Source organism: Chiloscyllium punctatum, chromosome 10, assembly GCF_047496795.1.
Source record: "Chiloscyllium punctatum isolate Juve2018m chromosome 10, sChiPun1.3, whole genome shotgun sequence".
Classification (NCBI taxonomy): domain Eukaryota; kingdom Metazoa; phylum Chordata; class Chondrichthyes; order Orectolobiformes; family Hemiscylliidae; genus Chiloscyllium; species Chiloscyllium punctatum.
The window spans coordinates 31860088-31878960 of NC_092748.1; the positions used below are offsets into that span (position 1 = coordinate 31860088).

General features: G+C 41.6%; 1 protein-coding gene across 16 annotated transcripts in view; it reads right to left on the reverse strand.

The window, feature by feature from the left end:
* The window catches only part of map2 (microtubule-associated protein 2), a 258873-nt gene extending 240476 nt beyond the window's left edge, over positions 1-18397 (reverse strand). For 13 of the 16 annotated variants that reach the window (XM_072578789.1, XM_072578787.1, XM_072578800.1 and 10 more), the window contains exon 1: positions 18293-18397. The gene's annotated coding sequence lies outside the window, so the exon portion shown is untranslated. Of the gene's footprint in view, positions 1-13317; positions 13343-17243; positions 17336-18292 lie in introns of those variants that run through there. The other 3 variants (XM_072578780.1, XM_072578782.1, XM_072578784.1) reach the window with 3 other exon arrangements.
* Between the last annotated feature and the right edge of the window lie 476 nt (positions 18398-18873).

Here is an 18873-nt window from a genome sequence, read left to right on the forward strand (position 1 = left end):
AATTGTCTTAAATAATGCATGTCTAAATATAACGTATCTTTTCATGGCCACTGTCACATTATTTACCATCCTGTTAAGTTAATGACATTCTGATGTTTGTATTTTGACTGCTGTGGCTCACCTTCAGTCTTTGTCCTGTGGGAACCAATAAAATGCTGTTGACACATGTTCCACTGGGCAGAGTGGTGAGATCTGACAGATGAGAAACAGGAGACCTGGTAACTGACCTCTACACGAAATTCATTACAAAAATTTGAAAGCGGAGTTACATTCCACATGGGATTCTCTCCTTTCTGTACAGGGAGAAATAATTTCCTCTGCGCTTGTGAACAACCTCAATGATTGGAATATAATCTGTTGGATTTTTGCCATCTATTTTAAATGAAGTTCGCCTTCTCTCTTAAGTGTTTAATTTGATTCTCAACTTTCCCCATGATAGATGATAAAAAGCCAAACTTTGGTACAGAACGTTATATGCTGGATGCCAAGCAAATAGCTTCCTTGATTGGGCATTTCTTCAAGCTGATCGTAGACAGGGGCGAAGACAGGGAGTATGGGCCCTGCTGTTTCTCCTGTTTCCAGGCCACTTATTCTCCTCTTCCTTTTCACCTTTTAATCATGAACAGTTTCAGTGAGCAGCTTGGCAATACATTTTGGATCCAATAGAATAATGTAGCAAAGGAAGATGCCATTTAGCCCATTCGGTCTGGGCCAGTCAGTCCTACAAGTGTCTACTCCTCTGTTTTTTCCTCTAATTGTTTTCTCTAAATATTTATCTAATTTCCTTTGAATATTAATTTTAATCTTTAGCCATCACAATGTTAAAGAGAGATTGCATTCCAATCCTAACTGTTTGTATAAAGGGTTTTCCTCATGCCAGCTTTCGTTCTTTTCCTAATCAGTTTAAATGAAGCTGAATCTGGGTTATCTGATTATCAGTACTACACCCATCAGGAATAATTTATATTTATTCTACTGAAACCTTTCATAATTTCATGCACCTTCATCAAATCCCCTTAGGCTTCTTGGTTCACAGAAGAGCAATCTCAGCTTCTCTGTAAATGCCTCATCTGTGGAGACATTCTAGAAAATACCTTCTGAACCTTCTACAAAGCTTTCACATCCTTTTGGTGTACAGAAATGGAAACCATTGCCTCAGTGAAGCTGAACTGTTTTATCTAGGCTCAGCAAAACTGATTTTTTACTGTATACATCATTTATAAATCCCAGACAAATTTCAGTTTCATATACTTTGGTATCACAGCTATGAACACAACCTGGTTCAAATTGTGCAAACAACTTTGCTTCTTTGATCCTCATGTAATATCAGAACCTTTTTGTTTGAGAGCCCTTGCTCAGGTTTTCTCAAGGGTTACTTGATCATTTTGAGGCTACTTATTTTGGTTTTCAGAGGCTCCTTTTTCATTGTCAATATCTCATTTATTACATTGTGCAGTCATATAGCAAGAATGCCTTCTGTATTTGCATTCATATATAGGGTATTTGAACTCCTATATGAGTAAAATGAGAAGAATCCATCAATATGCCGAATTACCAGCCATTAAGCTTAAAGCATGACACACAAAAGCTTAAATTTCCCAGACATTAATCTATTTAAATTGACACAAGACAACAGATGTAAGCAAACAAAAATGCACTAAAATAACTAATAGACACTTCTACACACAAAATAGAAAGGAATCACCTTTAAGACACCTTCCACAGACTAGTGTCACAGCTATTGTGTTTCCATCATATCTATACAAAACTAGAACATTTTAACTAAGCAGCCAATATCCTATTTACTGCATTTCAGATCTCTTGGCAACTACAAATTTAATAATTGCCAGGGTTGAATATAACAGCATCCCTAACATTCCTCACATAATAGCACCTCTTGATCATATGCAACCCTAAGCTAGAGATTCCACACAAGTTTTCAAAGAATTAATTATCTCAGTGATTTCCAGTTTCCATTGTTGAGATTGAAAGATGTTCTCTCCTTTCCAGTTTCCTTTCTCCACATCCACACCTAACTTTAGGCTCCGCCTTCTGCCCACTTTGCAGTTTGAGCCTCTTTCTACATTCACTTCCTGCAGCGTCCTCCTGCGTCACCCTACCTCTTGCAGCCTCCTTTCTTCTTATCTCCCTCAAACCTCAGCCTGCCTCTTAACACCACCATGACCATAGCAAGCAACTAGTTGCTGCTGAATTCCAAAAAGAAATAGGTGACTGGTGCCTTAATTGAACACTGTTCAGATCAACAGAGACACAATATAGACAAGCAGCGCACATTATGAACTCTTGATAGTCAGTTGAAGTTACTATTTGTTCTAATATTTCTATGAAAATGTCCCAGAAACTATGGTAAAGAATTTACCGAAGGGCAAGGGGCATGACACCCACCAGTTACATATAGGAGTCAATCTAATCACCAGTGACTGATCATTTCATTATGAAAATGTGGTGTCAGATTTACAGTTCCATCAAGACATCCAGGTTTGGATGAGACTTTCCACAAGGCCTCATCATATACTATGTCACATTAAAGGCAGAGTCAAGTCCCGTAAGTTGTCCATGGCATTTCTTTTGTGTCTACTGAAGGGTGAAAATCAAGGTGCCTTTCCTAAACCCACTCATTTTCTAGAAATACATGACCTGGTATGTGGCTTATGAGCTTAATGATTAGAAACCTTTTGCACAAATCCTACCAGCTATAAGAAGCAGTTAGATTCCTTTGGAATACTATATTTAACCCAAACAAGAATGCAAAGCACATGTATTATTCGATGAAATAAAATCAGTAATTTATGACTTAGTGCATCTTAAATAAATTTCCTAACTGATACCATTCATTATGTCAACAGTAAAATACAGAGATCAAAAACATCATTAAGAGTCCACATGGCATAAAGCTGGCTTCAAACATGAGATAATAAACGAGTTTCTCAATCAACCAAATCGTCTTTGAATTTCTGAGAAATTACCTGCTGTGGTACCCATAGATTAAAAGATTTAAATTTGGCATTTTCTTTGAAAAATGTTCCATCTGATTTTGCCAGAAAACAGCAAGTGAATGACGACGCTTCTTCTACGACAATTTTTTTTTTGTAAAGAATCCAGCTTGTTGAGCAGACGTTCCAACAGCTCTGCTGCAGCACGTTGCATTTTGGAAGATACCTTTGCCTTAATTGTGCCATCATGATGTTGCTTGCCCTCATTATCTTCATGCCTTCAAGTGAGATGTGATCACCCTGTTGAAAACTGATGTGCGATGCTGGGCACCAGCTGGTGGAAGAATCCATCAGGTCAGAAAATTGCGGTGGCTTGTAGGTCACACTTGGTGGATCATCTCTGTCTGTGGTATGGCATTCAACATTGCCAGAACTGGAGAAACCATTATCCATGGCAATTGCAATGAGAATTTCATTTCCTTAACACTCATGCCATGGACTGCTCAGCATCCTAACCAGGACTTAAATACTTACTTGAGACCAAAAGTGCCATGGTTTGAACTATCACCATAAGTTAATTCCTTCATGATATTGAAGTCATGAAAGAGCCAAGACCCCCTGTTATTTACACACTCTAAACTTTGCTTCAAATTACCTAGTCAGATACAATTCAGAAATCAAGACATACATGTCAGTTCAAAATCCAGTTTTAATCTGATGTCATTCACTACAGCAGCTTTTCACACTCATAAGACACACTATAAATTATAAGAATGCACCTACAGATCCTTTGTTTTTAAATTGCTGATGCTCAGTTTGGAAGCTTGTACTGGAGTAAACGTGGTAGAGTGGATAGTTAATCTGTGTCTGAGCCAGTGGTTCCAGGTTCAAGTCACAACCCAGGACTTGACAGCCAAGCAAGGTGCTTGCATTACACAGCCAAACAGATCGTGTATCAACCAGCAACACCGTCAGACATATGCTAATAGCAGGCAGCAAGAGTGGATGAGATTCTTGGCCAGCCATGTGGTGGACACACAATGTCTACCTCATTACCCGTAATTCCAGAGTACAACGCCCAAGCAAAGGAATGCATAGTGCCACAGATATTTGGACTGAGTGAATGTTAACATACCATCAGAGTAAATGTTGACCACAATATTGCACAAACAAACCAATGACTCAAAGAACAAACCAAACAGTTTAAAAGTGAATTATTATATGACTGCATGTAATTATTCAAAGGAGAGTACATATCATGAGTATAAAAACAGTGAGTTGAACAATAATAGATTATGAGCTAATTAACAGAAGGAAACTTTTGGTTGATGACAGCATTGTCGTGCTAATTTAGACCTTAACACAAAAGATTGTGACAAGACAAGCATGGAACTACATCTCTAATTCTTGGCATCAGTTTGCAGTCTTCCATTGACAATATGTTGGATATTCTAGTTTAAAAACCTGGCCCATCATGGGTGATGTCTCAAATCATAATAATTACCAGTTCTATATTAGAGACTAAATTACAGGCATTCTGAAAGCTCTGCTATTTTAGATGAACAACTTTGTTTAGTACAATTGTGGTTAAAGCAATGCAAATGCAAAAATCAGTTTAGGCAATTACGAAAGCTTCACTTTCAATCCATTCAATGGCACACATTTAAAAGAACTTTCATTTCATCTGATCAACAGGAGTAGTGGCTTCAAGATTTTTCAAATACAGGCATTAAATGCGTGGCTTAAAGGTTAGTGTAGATTGAATTGGTTTCAGTCCCTGGGTGTGACCATCTGCACTGGGGTAGAATCAGAGAAGCCTTACAGTGTGGAAAGAGGCCATTTCGCCCATCGAGTCTGCAGCGACCCTCCTAAACGCATCCCACCCAGACCCAGCACCCCACCCAATCCCCGCAACTCCATAATTACCATGGCTAATCCACTTAGCCTTCATATCCCTGAACATTATAGGGCAATTTAGCATAACTAATTGACAAAACCTACACATCTGTGGACTGTGGGAGGTAACCAGAGCACCTGGCAGAAACCCACAGTCACAGGGAGAACATGCAAACTCCACACAAAGTTGCCCAAGGTTGGAATCAAACCTGGATCCCTGGCACTGAGGCAGCAGCACTAACCACTTAGCCACTGTACTGCCCAGAAGGGAGCTGCTCCAACGGGAGAAGCTTCACCTGAACGGTGTTGCGACCAGTGTCCTGGCAAATTGAATACCAAGGGGCAAAGAAAGAGCTTTAAACTAAAAAGGTGGGAGAAGAGGACTTTGGGAGAGGGGATATGTAGGCCTACAAAGTAATATGAAATGATGGCATTGCAGGACAGCTATTTCAGAAATGATATCCGCAGTGAGGCAGGAAGGGATATTATACAAACATTTTTTAAAAAGCCAATAGAGAAAAAAGCGAAATGGTAAAAAGGTAAAATTAATGGCTTTTAAATGCACGTACTAGTCAGAATAATAAATGAATTAATTGCAGGAAGAGAAATTAATGGGTATGATGTCATAGCCATTGCAGGGACATTGGTATAAGGAGATCAAAACTAGGAACTAAATATGCAGGGTTTGTGACTTTTCGAAAGGACAGGCAGGTAGGTAGTAGTAATGGGGCAGCTTAGTTAGTACAGGATGGAATTAGTACAATTGGAAGAAATGATCTTGGATAGATAGATGCAGAATCCATTTAGGTGGAGATAACAGATACTGAAAAGCAAGATGACATTGATCGGAGTGTCTTTAGGCTCACTATTTTAGGCTCTATTTTAGGACAAAGAATACATCGGAAGATAATAGGCTATGTGACAAGAACAGTGCAACAATCATTGGTGACTTTAATCTTCACATAAATGTAAATGGAGAAAGACTACAGAAAGTTACAGCACCAATGGAATTTAGGATCCTTTGGATAAAGAATCACAAAAAGCTAGCATAAAATTTCAGCAGGTAATGGGAACATCAAGTCAAATGTTGGCCTTCAAAGGGAATGGATTATAAATATACTGGTTAAAACTATACAAGACACGCCTCAAATACTGTGAACATTTGGTCCCCTTTTCTAAGGAAAGATATACTGGCACTGGAGGCTGTCCAGAAAAGTTCATTAACTTGATCCTGGGTGTGGAGGGATTTATATTTATAAGGAGAAGTTGAGTTGCAAGGAAATGTTCTAATTGGAGTTTTGAAAAATGAAACCACCTTATGGAAACAGATTCCTATGAGTAGGTACTGAGGATTTTTTTTTCTTTCCCCTCTTGTGGGGAAGTCTAGGGCCAGAGAGCATGAATAAAGAGTCACCCATTTAAGACAGAGATGAGGAAAATTTCTTAGAGTGATGAATCTACAGAATGTTTGATTGTCGCAAGCGATAGAGGCTGTGTAATCAGGTATATTCAAGGCTAAGACAAAGAGATTTTAATCACTAAGGGAATTAAGGACAATGAGGAAAAGGCAGGATAGTGAAGTTGAATGTTATCTGATCAGCCATGATTTCATTGAATGGCAGAGCAGGGTAAATGGGTCGAACATCTGCTCCTACGTCTTATGGTCAAATTCACTATATAAAGCTCAAAACCCAATTCTCTGAAACCACCAAAATCACTTAACATAATAGATCTTCAAGAAATTAAGGTTCTGAATTAATTATTTAAGTCTTGGCTGGTTCGATGTCTTTTTGAACACTTTCCAAATCCTTTATGTAGGATTATGTATTGATGGTTTGAAAATGAATTCACTTATCAAATGATGCATGTTCAATTTCATAATGTTGAACTCCATGCAATTACAGTTATAAGTTAATACTGTACCCAATGATGACACCCAACATCGGAATAAACACAATTTGATTTTCCAGCCTGGATATGAATGGAAACCAATTAAGAGGTGTGCTTATTTGTTACAACATTAACCCAGCTGGAGAGTCTAATAACCTCTACAAACTTTATTAGCCAAGCCATCAATTAATGGTTGCTGCATCACTGTATTGATCTTTGCCAAGTAAATTAAACCAGCGCTTCAACAGAGGCTCAGATAATGTTACCTAGTGTGATGACGAAACTTCTGAGAACAAACCTATCAGCTCAGTGAACAAGCTTACAACTTAATTTAGAATATCTGGTCATCATAGATGAATTGGACCAAAGGGGCTGTTTCCATGCTATTCAGCTCTATAAAAGTATATTTAACAAAAGTATTGCAGATACTGGAAATCTGAAACAAAAACAGACATTGCTGGAAAATCTCAGTAGGTCTAGCAGCATCTGTGGAGAGCAATCAGAGTTAATGGTTTGGGTCCAGTGACCCTTCCTCAGAACTCAGAACAGAGGTTCTGAAGGAGAGTCTCTGGACCTGAAACACTGACAGATTTCTCTCTATAGATACTGTAGACCTGCTGAGATTTTCCAGCAATTTGATTTTTTCACCAAATATAAATCTTTTCCAAGCAACTACCAAATAAGTATTCAAAGATATTTTGCTTCAATTTCCTTTTCAAAACATTGAAAATGTGTTTCTTTTAAGTATATACTCTGCCACTACATCACTTCTCGACAAAATCTGTGACTTAGAAGGAATCTTGGCCACATAAGCATAACTGAAAATATTACTCCTAAAAACACACAAGCGTCACTGGTTGGTAAGAGTTCAAGTAGATTGCCACAATAAATAAAACACAGATAGCAACCTGATCACGGGTGTTTGAAAATGATGAATAGCTGTTAACAGTAAAGATGAAATTCATATAATTAGATGTATTTTCACAAGAACTCAAGCTTTCGAAACAATGTAAAGCACTGCAAAATTTTCTATATGTGTTCACGACTGCTGTTAGCACCAGCAATTGTTTGTTCTGGATTCTGTTTCTAAAACTGCTTATGTATATTCTCATGTTTCCAAGGGACATCAAATCCAGTTAGAGAGTAATGAAATATGAGACATCACAAGTTGGTGCTGAGGTCTAAATGACAGACAGCAGAACAATTCACACTTCTATTATGATTTTTAAAAATACTAGTTTTGCTCACCCTGGGTTGCACTGATGCATAGTCAAGTGGCCAAAGAGCAACAATGGATGTGACTTATCAACTGGTCTTATTTTTGCCACGCAAGGAATTTAACTACATTAGAACAGATATCTTAAAAAGGCTTGGCTTCGAAACTTTGTTTCCGAAAAACTACAAGGGAATGTTTCAACAACCTATGCTTGCTACACACAACAAATATACATTCCATTTTAGTACCACAATTCAAACTTTGTTCAATTCACCAGAGTTTTCAAACACCACCTTCCAAAACAATAGGCAAAACCATCAAGAAGGGCAAGGTGAGCAGAAAGGGGTGGGGGGGTTGAAAGCAAAATGAAAAGTGGTAGTTGTAGGGGAATACATAGCATTCGTTGTGAACAGGATCAAGAATCCCACATGGTATGTTGCCTGCCCAGTGCCAGGGTGAGGAACATCTCTGACCAGCTTGAACGGAGATTGGAGAGGGAGGGGGAGAAACAACATAGGCAAGATTAAAAAAGAAGACCTGTTTGTGGATATCAGAAAGTAGGAGCTAAATTAAAGAACAGATCCTCAAGGATTACAGTCTCCAGATTACAAACCGAGCCACATGCAAGTTGACATAGGGACACAAGAATAAGGGAAATAAACACATTGCTAAAGGAGTGGGGTGGGAAAGAGTGGTTCCATTTCATGGAACACTGGCATCAGTATTGTAACAGGAGGGATCTGTGTCATTTCGGATGGTCTCCATCTGAACCATGCTGGGATCAATGTCCTAGCAAAAAGAGTGGTTAACATGACTTTAAACTGTTGGGTGTGGGTGTGGTGGCAGGGGGAGTGGGTTAACCCTGCAAGTATAATGGCCAATGGGAAACAAAACAGCAGGTTAACATCTGTGGGGTGGATTCAACTGCATGGAAAGATATCTAAAAATGCAAAGAAAGGAGACATTATTAAAGTCTCCAGAACACAAAATAGGATAGTGTTTCAAAAAGGTTAGGAATCTAACTTAAAGCACATCGGATAAAGGGATGACGATAAGCGGGATAGTAAATACAGGACTGAATACGTTGTACCTGAATAAAGGCAGTATATGAAATACGTAAATGAGCTTATGACAAAAAGTAAAATTGGCTGGTATGATATGATGGGCATCACAGAGACTTGGCTGCAAGGGGATCAGGACTGGGAGCTAAATATTCAAGGATATACGTCCGATTGAAAAGGTAGGTGGACAGAAAGGTGGAGGTTGCCTGATTAGTAAGACATGAAATTAAAGTGAGAACAAGAAACGCTGTAGGATCAGATGATGGAGAATTGAATAACTGTAAAGGTAAAAAAAATTATGAATGGAAGTTATGTACAGGGAGATATAAACAGTAGTCAGGTAGTGGGGCACAAGATATACCAGGAGATAGAAAATGTGTGTAAGAAAGGCAAGACTACAGTGATCATGGGGGAATTTCAATATGCAGGTGGACTAGGAAAATCGGGTTAGTACAGGTTCACAAGAAAAGGAATTTGTGGAACATCTACAAAATGGGGCTTTTTGGAGCAGCTTGTGGTGGACCCCACAAGGGAACAGGCAATACTGGATTTAAAGTGTCGTGCAATGAGGTAGACTTAAGGTTTAAGGTTGAGGAACCCTTAGGAGGCAGAGACTATATGTTAGAACTTACTCTAATTTGTGGGGGAGATGCTGGAATCAGATACAATAGTAATACACTTGAATAAAGGCAATTATAGAGGCATGAGGGAGGAGCTGGCCAGAATTGACTGGGAGAGGAGCCTAGCAGGAAAAACAGTGGAACTACAATGGCAAGGGTTTCTGGGAGGAATTCAGCTGAAACAGCAAAAGTTCATTCCTCGGAAAAAGAAGCATTCTAAAGGGAGGATGGGGTAACCATGGCTGACAAGTGAGGTCAGGGACAGCAAAAAAAAGCAAAAGAGAAAGTATGTAATGTAGCAAAGGACAGTAAGAAGCTAGGGGACTGGGAAGCCTGCAAGGACCAACAGATGATTATTAAGAAAGAAATTATTAAATGAAGGTAAGCCAGTCTGTAATATAAACAAGATTGCAAAAGTTTCTTTAGATATCTCAAGAGCAAAAGAGAAGCAAAAGTGGACATTAGGCCACTGGAAAAGTAGTAATGGGAAAAAAAAAAGACATGGCTGAGGAACTGAACTATGGAGGACACATGTAACATCCCAAAAATTCAAGAGTTGGAGGGCATAGGTGAGTATGGTGGCCATCACCAAGGAGAAGGTGTTTAAAAAAACTGAAAGGTCTGAAGGTGGATAGATTACGTGGACAAGATGGACTACACCCAGGGTTCTGGAGGAGATAGCTGAAGAGATAGAGAAGGCATTAGTGTTGTCATAGAGATGCAGCATGGAAAGAGACCCTTCAGTCCAACCCGTCCATGCCAACCAGATATCCCAACCCAATCTAGTCCCACCTGCCAGCACCCGTCCCATATCCCTCCAAACCCTTGCTATTCATATACCCATCCAAATGCCTCTTAAATGCTGCAGTTGTACTAGCCTCCACCATTTTCTCTGGCAGCTCATTCCACACACGTACCACCCATTTCTTTCCCCTCTCACCCTAAACCTATGCCCTCCAGTTCTGGACTCTCCAACCCCAGGGAAAATACTTTGTCCATTTATCCTATCCATGCTCCTCAATTTTGTAAACCTCTAAGGTCACCACTCAGCCTCTGACGATCCCGGGAAAAAAGCCCCAGCCTGTTCAGCCTCTCCCTAGAGCTCAAATCCTCCAACCCTGGCAACATCCTTGTACATCTTTTCTGAACCCTTTCAAGTTTCACAACATCTTTGCAATAGGAAGGAGACCAGAACTGCACGCAATATACCAACAATGGCCTAACCAACATCCTGTACAGCCAACATGACCTCCCAACTCCTGTACTCAATAGTCTGACCAATAAAAGAAAGCATACCAAATGCTTTCATTACTATCCTATCTACCTGCGACTCCACTTTCAAGAAGCTATGAATCTGCATTCCAAGATCTCTTTGTTCAGCAACACACCCTAGGACCTGACCATTAAGTGTATAAGTCCTGCTAAGATTTGCATTCCCAAAATGCAGCACCTCACATTTATCTGAATTAAACATATAGATCACATCTACTGCTCTGCCCTCAATCCTCTTTGTTACTTCTTCAAAATAAAAATCATTCAAATTTGTGAGAAATGATTTCCCATGCACAAAGCCATGTTGACTATCCCTAATAAGTCCTTGGATCAATTGGAGTCAGGGAGGGTCCCAGAGGACTGGAAAATCACTAACATAATCCCCTGGTTTAAAAAGGGAGTAAGGCAAAAGACAGGAAATTACAGGCTGATTAGCCTGGTGAAGGAACAGAGTGCATTCTGGCTAAGTTTGCAGATGATACAAAGGTACGTGGAGGGACTAGTAGCACTCAGGTGAGGAGGTTTTGGAAAGGTTAGAAGAGTGGGCAAAACAGAAGATCGAATACAACATGGGAAAGTGTGAGGTCATGCGCTTGTAGGAAGAATCAAAGCAGGTTGTTGCTGAACAAACAGACCTTGGAGTGCAGGTTCATAGCTCCTTGAAAGTGGAGTCACATGTCGATAGGATAGCGAAGGAGGCATTTGGTATGCTTTCTTTTATTGGTCAGAGTATTGAGTACATGAGTTGGGAGGTCATGTTGCGGCTATACAGGACATTGGTTAGGCCACTGTTGGAATATTGCGTGCAATTCTGGTCTCCTTCCTATCAGAAAGATGTTGTGAAACTTGAAAGGGTTCAGAAAAGATTTACAAGGATGTTGCCAGGGTTGGAGGATTTGAACTATAGGGAGAGGCTGAACAGGCTAGTGCTTTTTGCCCGGGAAGCTGAGGGGTGACCTTACAGAGGTTTACAAAATTACGAGGGGCATGGATAGGGTAAATAGACAAAGTATTTTCCCTGGGGTTGGGGAGTCCAGAGCTAGAGGGCATAGATTTAGGGTGAGAGGGGAAAGATATAAAAGAGACCTAAGGAGCAACTTTTTCCACACAGAGGGTGGTATGTGTATGGAATGAGCTGCCAGAGGAAGTGGTGGAGGCTGGTACAACTGCAACATTTAAAAGGCATTTGGATGGGTATATGAATAGGAAGGGTTTGGAGGGATATAGGCTGGGTGCTGGCAGATGGGACTAGATTGGGTTGGGATATCTGGTCAGCATGAACAGGTTGAACTGAAGGATCTGTTTCCATGCTGTACATGTCTATGACTCATTGACAATTTTCTAAATTCAGAAGTCATTTATTTTGAGGAGATGAGAGTATAAATGCAGAGGTGTACTTCTGAGGCTTTAGAAAGTTTTAGTCAGACCACATTTAGAATATTGAGAGCAATCTTGGGCCTCATATCTCGGGAAGGATGTACTGACCATGGAGCAGGTCTGGAAGTGGTTCACGAGGACGACCCCAGGGATGAAAGGTTTAACATATGAGGAAAATTTGAGGACTCTGTGTCTATATTTGATGAAGTTTAAAAGGAGGAAGGGTGACCTCATTGAAACTGGCAAAATACTCTGAAGGCCTGGATAGAGTGGACGTTGGGAAAATGTTGCCATTAATAGGAAATACTAGAACTCGGGGACCCAGCCTTAGAATAAAAGGAAGACTCTTTATAACATAGATGAGGTAAAACTTGTTCAGCCAGAGAGTAATGAATCTTTGGAATTCATTGACACAAAAGGCTATGGAAGCCAGTTAATTGTGTATATTTAAGAAAGAAATGGATAGATTCTTGATTGTCATGGGGATCAAAGGTTATGGGGAGAAGGTGGGAGAATGGGATTGAGAAACTCATAAGCCATGATTGATTAGCAGAGCATACTCATTGGGCCAAATGGCCTGATTTCTGCTCCTTTGTCTTTTGGTCAGTCATCCATCAAAGTCAGAAGTGGGGATGTTCACCATTAGCCTGAAGTCAGGAGTGTGATGGAATCATAGAATCCCAACAATACACAGACAGAGGCCATTTGACCCATTGCGTCTGCACTGACCCTCCAAAAAGCATTCCACCCAGATCCATCCCACCCCCAACCCAAAAGGGGTCTTTACCATGGCTAATCCATTTAAATACTCTCCACTTGCTTTGACTGCAGCTTCAACAACATTCACGAAACATGATACCATTGAGGACAAAAGCAGGTCACTTGACTGGCACCATAACCATTCACTCCCTTCACCTGCAGCAGTGTACATCATCTACAAGATGTACTGCTGAAATTCATGTAAGCACTCAAATCCACAACCACTATCGTTTAGAAAGAAAAGGACAGCAGATACATGGGAACACTATTACCTGCAAGTTCCCCTCCCAAGTCAGTCACCATCCTGGCTTGGAAATATATTTCCATTCCTTCAGTGTTGCTGGGTCAAAATGGCATAATGGGTGTACCTATAGCACATGGATTGCAGCAGTTCAAGATGGCAGCTCACCACTGCCCTCTCAAGGGCAACTGGGAATGGGTTACAGATGCTGCCCCAGCTAGTGATGCCCACATCCTATGAGTAGAAAAAAAAGTGCTTCAAATATGGCTTTTCCAAACTTATCACTATTTCTTCAGTTATCAGTCTTCATTACTTGAATATTTTCCAGAGTCTTGACTCTGCTCATATTCAATATCACACTGATACCCAATCATTAATCTATATGTCCTGAGAAATTCAATAATTAACTTTATTAATTCAGTCTTAAACTATCGACAAAAGTAGGTTTGAAGAGCAGGAGTCGGACATTCAGTCCCTCAAGCCTGCTCCTCCATTCAAGATGATCACATGGATCCATTTTTGAGTACTCTAACATCCTTGCTTAATAACAATCCATTCACCTCTCCCATAAAAATATTCAAGAACTCTACTCCCATCATCTCTTTAGGAATAGAGCTCCGAAGATTTGCACCACTCAGAAAAAGTCTTACCAGTTTTAAATAGGCGATGCCTGATTTTTAAAACTGTGGCCTTTATTTCTTGCTTTTCTCATAACAGGGAAATTACCTCACATTGTGTCAAGACCCTGTTAGTGTATTCTGTTTTAGTCAGTCAATATAGTTACAGTGAATCATAGAGACGTAAGCACGAAACAGACCGTTCGGTCCAATTTGTCCATACTGACCAAATACCCTAAATTGATCTAGTCTCATATGCCAACACTTGGTCCATATCCTTCTGATCCCTTTCTATTCATACACCCATCCAGATGCCTCTTAAATGTTGCAATTGTACCAGCCTCCATCACTTCCTCTGGCAGTTCATTTCACACACACATCACCCTCTGCATGAAAAAGTTGTCCCCTAGGTCTCTTTGAAAACTTTTCCCCATCACTATATCTATGCCCTTTAATTCTGGACTACACCTACACCCCACCACCCTCCCCTCCCCCCCCCCCCCCCCCCCCCCCCGTCACCCCCACCCCACCCCACCAACCCCAGGAAATAAATCTTGATTATTTGTCCTATCCAAGCCCCTCATGATTTTATAAACCACTAAGATCACCCATCAGCCTCTGAAGCTCCAGGGAAATCAGCCCCAGCCTATTCAGCCTCTCCTCATAGCTCAAATCTTCCAACCCAGGCAATATCCTTGTAAATCTTTTCTGAACCATTTCAAGTTTCACAACATCCTTTGTATAGGAGGGAGAACGGAATGGCACACAATATTCCAAAACTGGCCTAACCAATGTCTTGTACAGCCACAACTGACCTCCCAACTCCTGTACTCAACACTCAAACTAATAAAGGAAAGCGTGTCAAACATCTAGTTGTCTGGCAACATCAACAACCCATCAGCTTAAAAACATTTCCTTTGTTCAAACTAACAGAATTGGCAGTAAATAAAAGTTTTTAAAAGTTTGAAAGTTGACTACAATTCTGGCAGCTCCACTGCATACACTGTGCCACAGATAGTAGGAAATTCTTGCATTGCTCCCAGTTGGATGATCTTCACCAGAACAACAACTAGGAACATTAAATTTGGATAAAAGCATGGTTTTGAATTTTGGTAAAGTGAACAAGGGCAGGACTTACACAGTTAATGATAGGGCCTTGAGAGATCAAACAGAGATCTCGGGGTTCAGGTGCATAGTTCTTTGAAAGTTACATCAAAGGGAGGCAGGGTGGTTAAGAGGGTGTTTAGCATGCTACCTTATATTGCTCAGACTACTGAGAATAGGAGTTGGTATGTCATGTTGACATTGTACAGGATGTTGGTAAGGCCACTTTTGGGGTACTGAATAGTTCTGGCCACCCTGCCATAGGAAGGATATTATTAAATTGGCTGGAATTCAGAAAAGGCTTACCAGGGTGTTGCCAGTTCTGGCGGGTTTCAGTTATGAGGAGAGGCTACATAGGCTGGGATTGTTTTCATTGGAGTGTAGGAGATTAAGGGTTGAGGTTTATAAAATCATGAGGGACATATATTAGGGAAAAAGGCCTTTACTGTTCACCTTCACTTGGGGGTTTCAAAACTAGGAAACATACTTTTAAGGTCAGAGGAGATAGATTTAAAAGGGACCTGAGGAGTGGTTCACATGTGTGGATTGACTGTCCAAAGAAAGTGGTAGGTGCAGGTATAGATACAAAATTTAAAAGATATTCTGACAGCTACACAAATCAAAAGGTTGAGAGGGATACAGGCCAAATGTTGGCAAGTGAGACTAGTTTAGTCTGGGAAGTTTAGTTGGCATGGTTGAGATAAACTAAAGGGTCTATTTCCATTCTCTATAACCAGGTTTCATAATCTTGGTTGTTATCTGATGACTTCCAGAAGAAGTGAATTGATATGGGGATAGAGGAGATCAGGTCAAGTTTAATTGCAATACCCAATTCCCCAAAGTATACCACTTATTACTGTCTGGACAAATCAAAATACACTGATGTATGGCCAACAGATGCAAAACGCAAGATTAGAACAACAAAGGAGGTCACCTGAAACTTGGAACTAAGTTTACCAGGCATTTTAACTCTACTATGGTCATGCATTAATCCACCGACATGGGAAACGTCCAACAAAAAAGGGTTGGGAAGATAAAACAAAAAAGGTAACCATTGTATAAACTGTAAAGACCTGCTCGTGTTAAAGGCTGTAACACAAGATGCTATTCACAAACCATTTCGTCGGATCCCTGTGATTTATGACATAACTGGAACTGTTCCAGTCAATTACTCCCAAGGGTCTTATTGTATGTAACACATCACAATGATCGCTCGCACATTGGCCTTTTAAAACAGATAACAACAACTGAGCTTCCCTATCGCAATTTCGGCAGCTGGAAAACCATCAAAAGTCTCGTGCTGAATATTTGTTGCCCCCTTGAGCCAAGCCATTCATACATTCAGAACAAAAGCCTTTTTTTAAATTTCTCTCCAAGCATGTAACAAACCCGAATCATTTTTCGCCTTTTGTGCAATAGTTCCCTGTAACCCGAGGGTGGCACATCCCAAATCGGCACAGAAAGGGTTAATGCATGACCGAATCCTGGATTGCTTTATTTCAAATTGCTTCCAATTTTCTTTTCGGTTTGGAAACCGAAATTGGTTTGCACACAAATGCCGAAGCCTCAGATGCGAAAGTATACAACGAGGAATATCTGACTCTTAGACCATGCAGAGACAAATAAAAGAACCGGATCAGGCCATTGAACAGCCTGGCTTTGTGTGCAGTGGTTACTATGTAAAATGAATGTCAATTGCAGCGTTAACAGCGGAATTGGAGGACCCGGCTCCCAGCACCATCTGGCAGACAGGTGGGTTGTGCTGCAGCTCTTCCCTTGGAGACCATTAGCACCACCGACCCCCACCCCCACCCCCACCCCCACCCCAAGGTGGAGGGGGTGCTGAGACGCAGACGCGCTCGGTCTCCGGGAATATCCCTCTTGTTAATCTTGTTCATTGCCAGAGCCCACTGCAGCACACACATCAATCCCTTTTCTCGCTGCCATTAGCAGCAGTACCGTTAGCTGAGGCTGGGAGGCGGTTCACGCTGCATCGCACAGCCGCTGGAATATTCTGTCAATTGCTGATAATACCAGAGCCTGCCATTACCAGCGTGAGAGCACAATGGAGAAAGCCAGTGGGATAACTGCTCTGGTCCACACGCATTTTAAATACCATTGCCCACTCCCCCAAACAGATGCCTGGAATAATGTGCGCTTTGAAAATAATTATCTCTCCGCAGTCCTGCTCTTGTTTTTTTTAAAAAAAGGCATGTGTTTTCCAATCGATTCTTACATTACGATATAAAAAGGTCCCGGCGCCGATTTTGATCTATAACTGTCAAATCGAGTGGGGAGGGGGAAGATCTTAATTCATAAATCACTGATGGGAAGCTAGAAACAGAACAAAAGAGAGAGACCATTCAGACTTCTCTCCACTTACACCCCCCCCCTCAAACCCCCACCCAAAGCTATAATGAGCTGCAGACAACCGGCAGCTTAACAAGAGGTACGCACAATTTTCCTGAAATTCCCACGCAGACAAAGACACGTTAGATCCATTATCTTCAACAAATATTTCCAGTTTTTTTTCCCCTCTTCTACCCCAGCACAGCCCCTCAATAATATATTAAAGATAATGGGGCGTGGGTGTATGGGGGTCTATATATGAGGGAGTGTATGGGGGGGGTGTATATGTGGGGGGGGGTATATGTGGGGGGGGTATATGTTGGGGGGGGTATATGTTGGGGGGGGGTATATGTTGGGGGGGTATATGTTGGGGGGGGGGGCTGTGGGTGTGTGGGTGTGTGGATGGGGGGGGGGGGGGGTGTTGTGAGGGTGTGGGATGGGAATGGTCATGTGTAACTGGTATACAGAGATTTCCTCTCCCGTTGTTCGCAGCCGAGCCAAGAATGGATGACAGTGCTGGAAAAAAGAATGAGAGCAGGGAGGAAAGGGCTCCGGCTGCATCAGTTTGACATGTGTGGGGAGGGTTAAACCCAAATAAAAAGAAACAAAATGGGACTGGAGGGGGTAACGAGCAGACGAGAAGGAGCAGGGAACAATAAGAAAAATGTCCAAATAGTGTGTTGGAGCCCAAAGCTTCCCCATCCATCGTGGACCAGTCTGAAAAAAAGCAGCAAAGTGATCCTTTCTGACAGCGTCTCCTTCGCTCTCCCCCCACCCTCTCTCTCTCTCTCTCTCTCTCTCACACACACACAAACTCAAATAGAGATGGTTTCTGGAGCCGGGCAGACTCTTTCCACCCACAAGAAAGAGAGGTGGGTGTTTTCTTTTTCGCCCAGGCGTGTCACATTCTTTGTCTGTGCTTTACGTTGCACCTACCTGCAGATCTGAAGCTGCTGCTGCTGCCGGCTCGGCGCTTGCAGACTGAGAGTCAGACAGGAGCGTCAGGGGGCGGGGTTGCGCCCGGAGGGGTGTGGAGGGGAGGGAGGGGAGTGGGGACGCGCTCGTGCGCGCTCGCGCCGGAGCCTCGCCCAGCCACCGCCCGCAGCGCGAGGCGCGCCTCCGAGGAGCGGGTGAGTGTTTTGCACGCGCGCACTGTCTACTTCAAAAGTGCCTGGACACATCTGCTGGGGTTCACTGGAGCTTTCCGGATGCAACTTTCCCAGAAGTTGGTGCAAAGCAGTAGTCCATTTCTAGAAAATGCAAAGCAAAGTTGTCAGGAAAGGAAGAGATTATTCACTGCCGCGCCAAAAGAAGTGAGGCAAACGTCAAGAACGAAAATCAGCCTTTTTTAACATGGTACAGATTTGGATAAAATGAGTGGGAATGGATTCCGAATGAATCTCTCTCCTGTACAAGTAAACACGTATTACACAAGCAGCAATTCCTAAGCAGAGAGAAGTCTCAATGCCTTTGCTTCGCTCTCACTCAGCCTGGAACATTCACATCGCTCGAATACC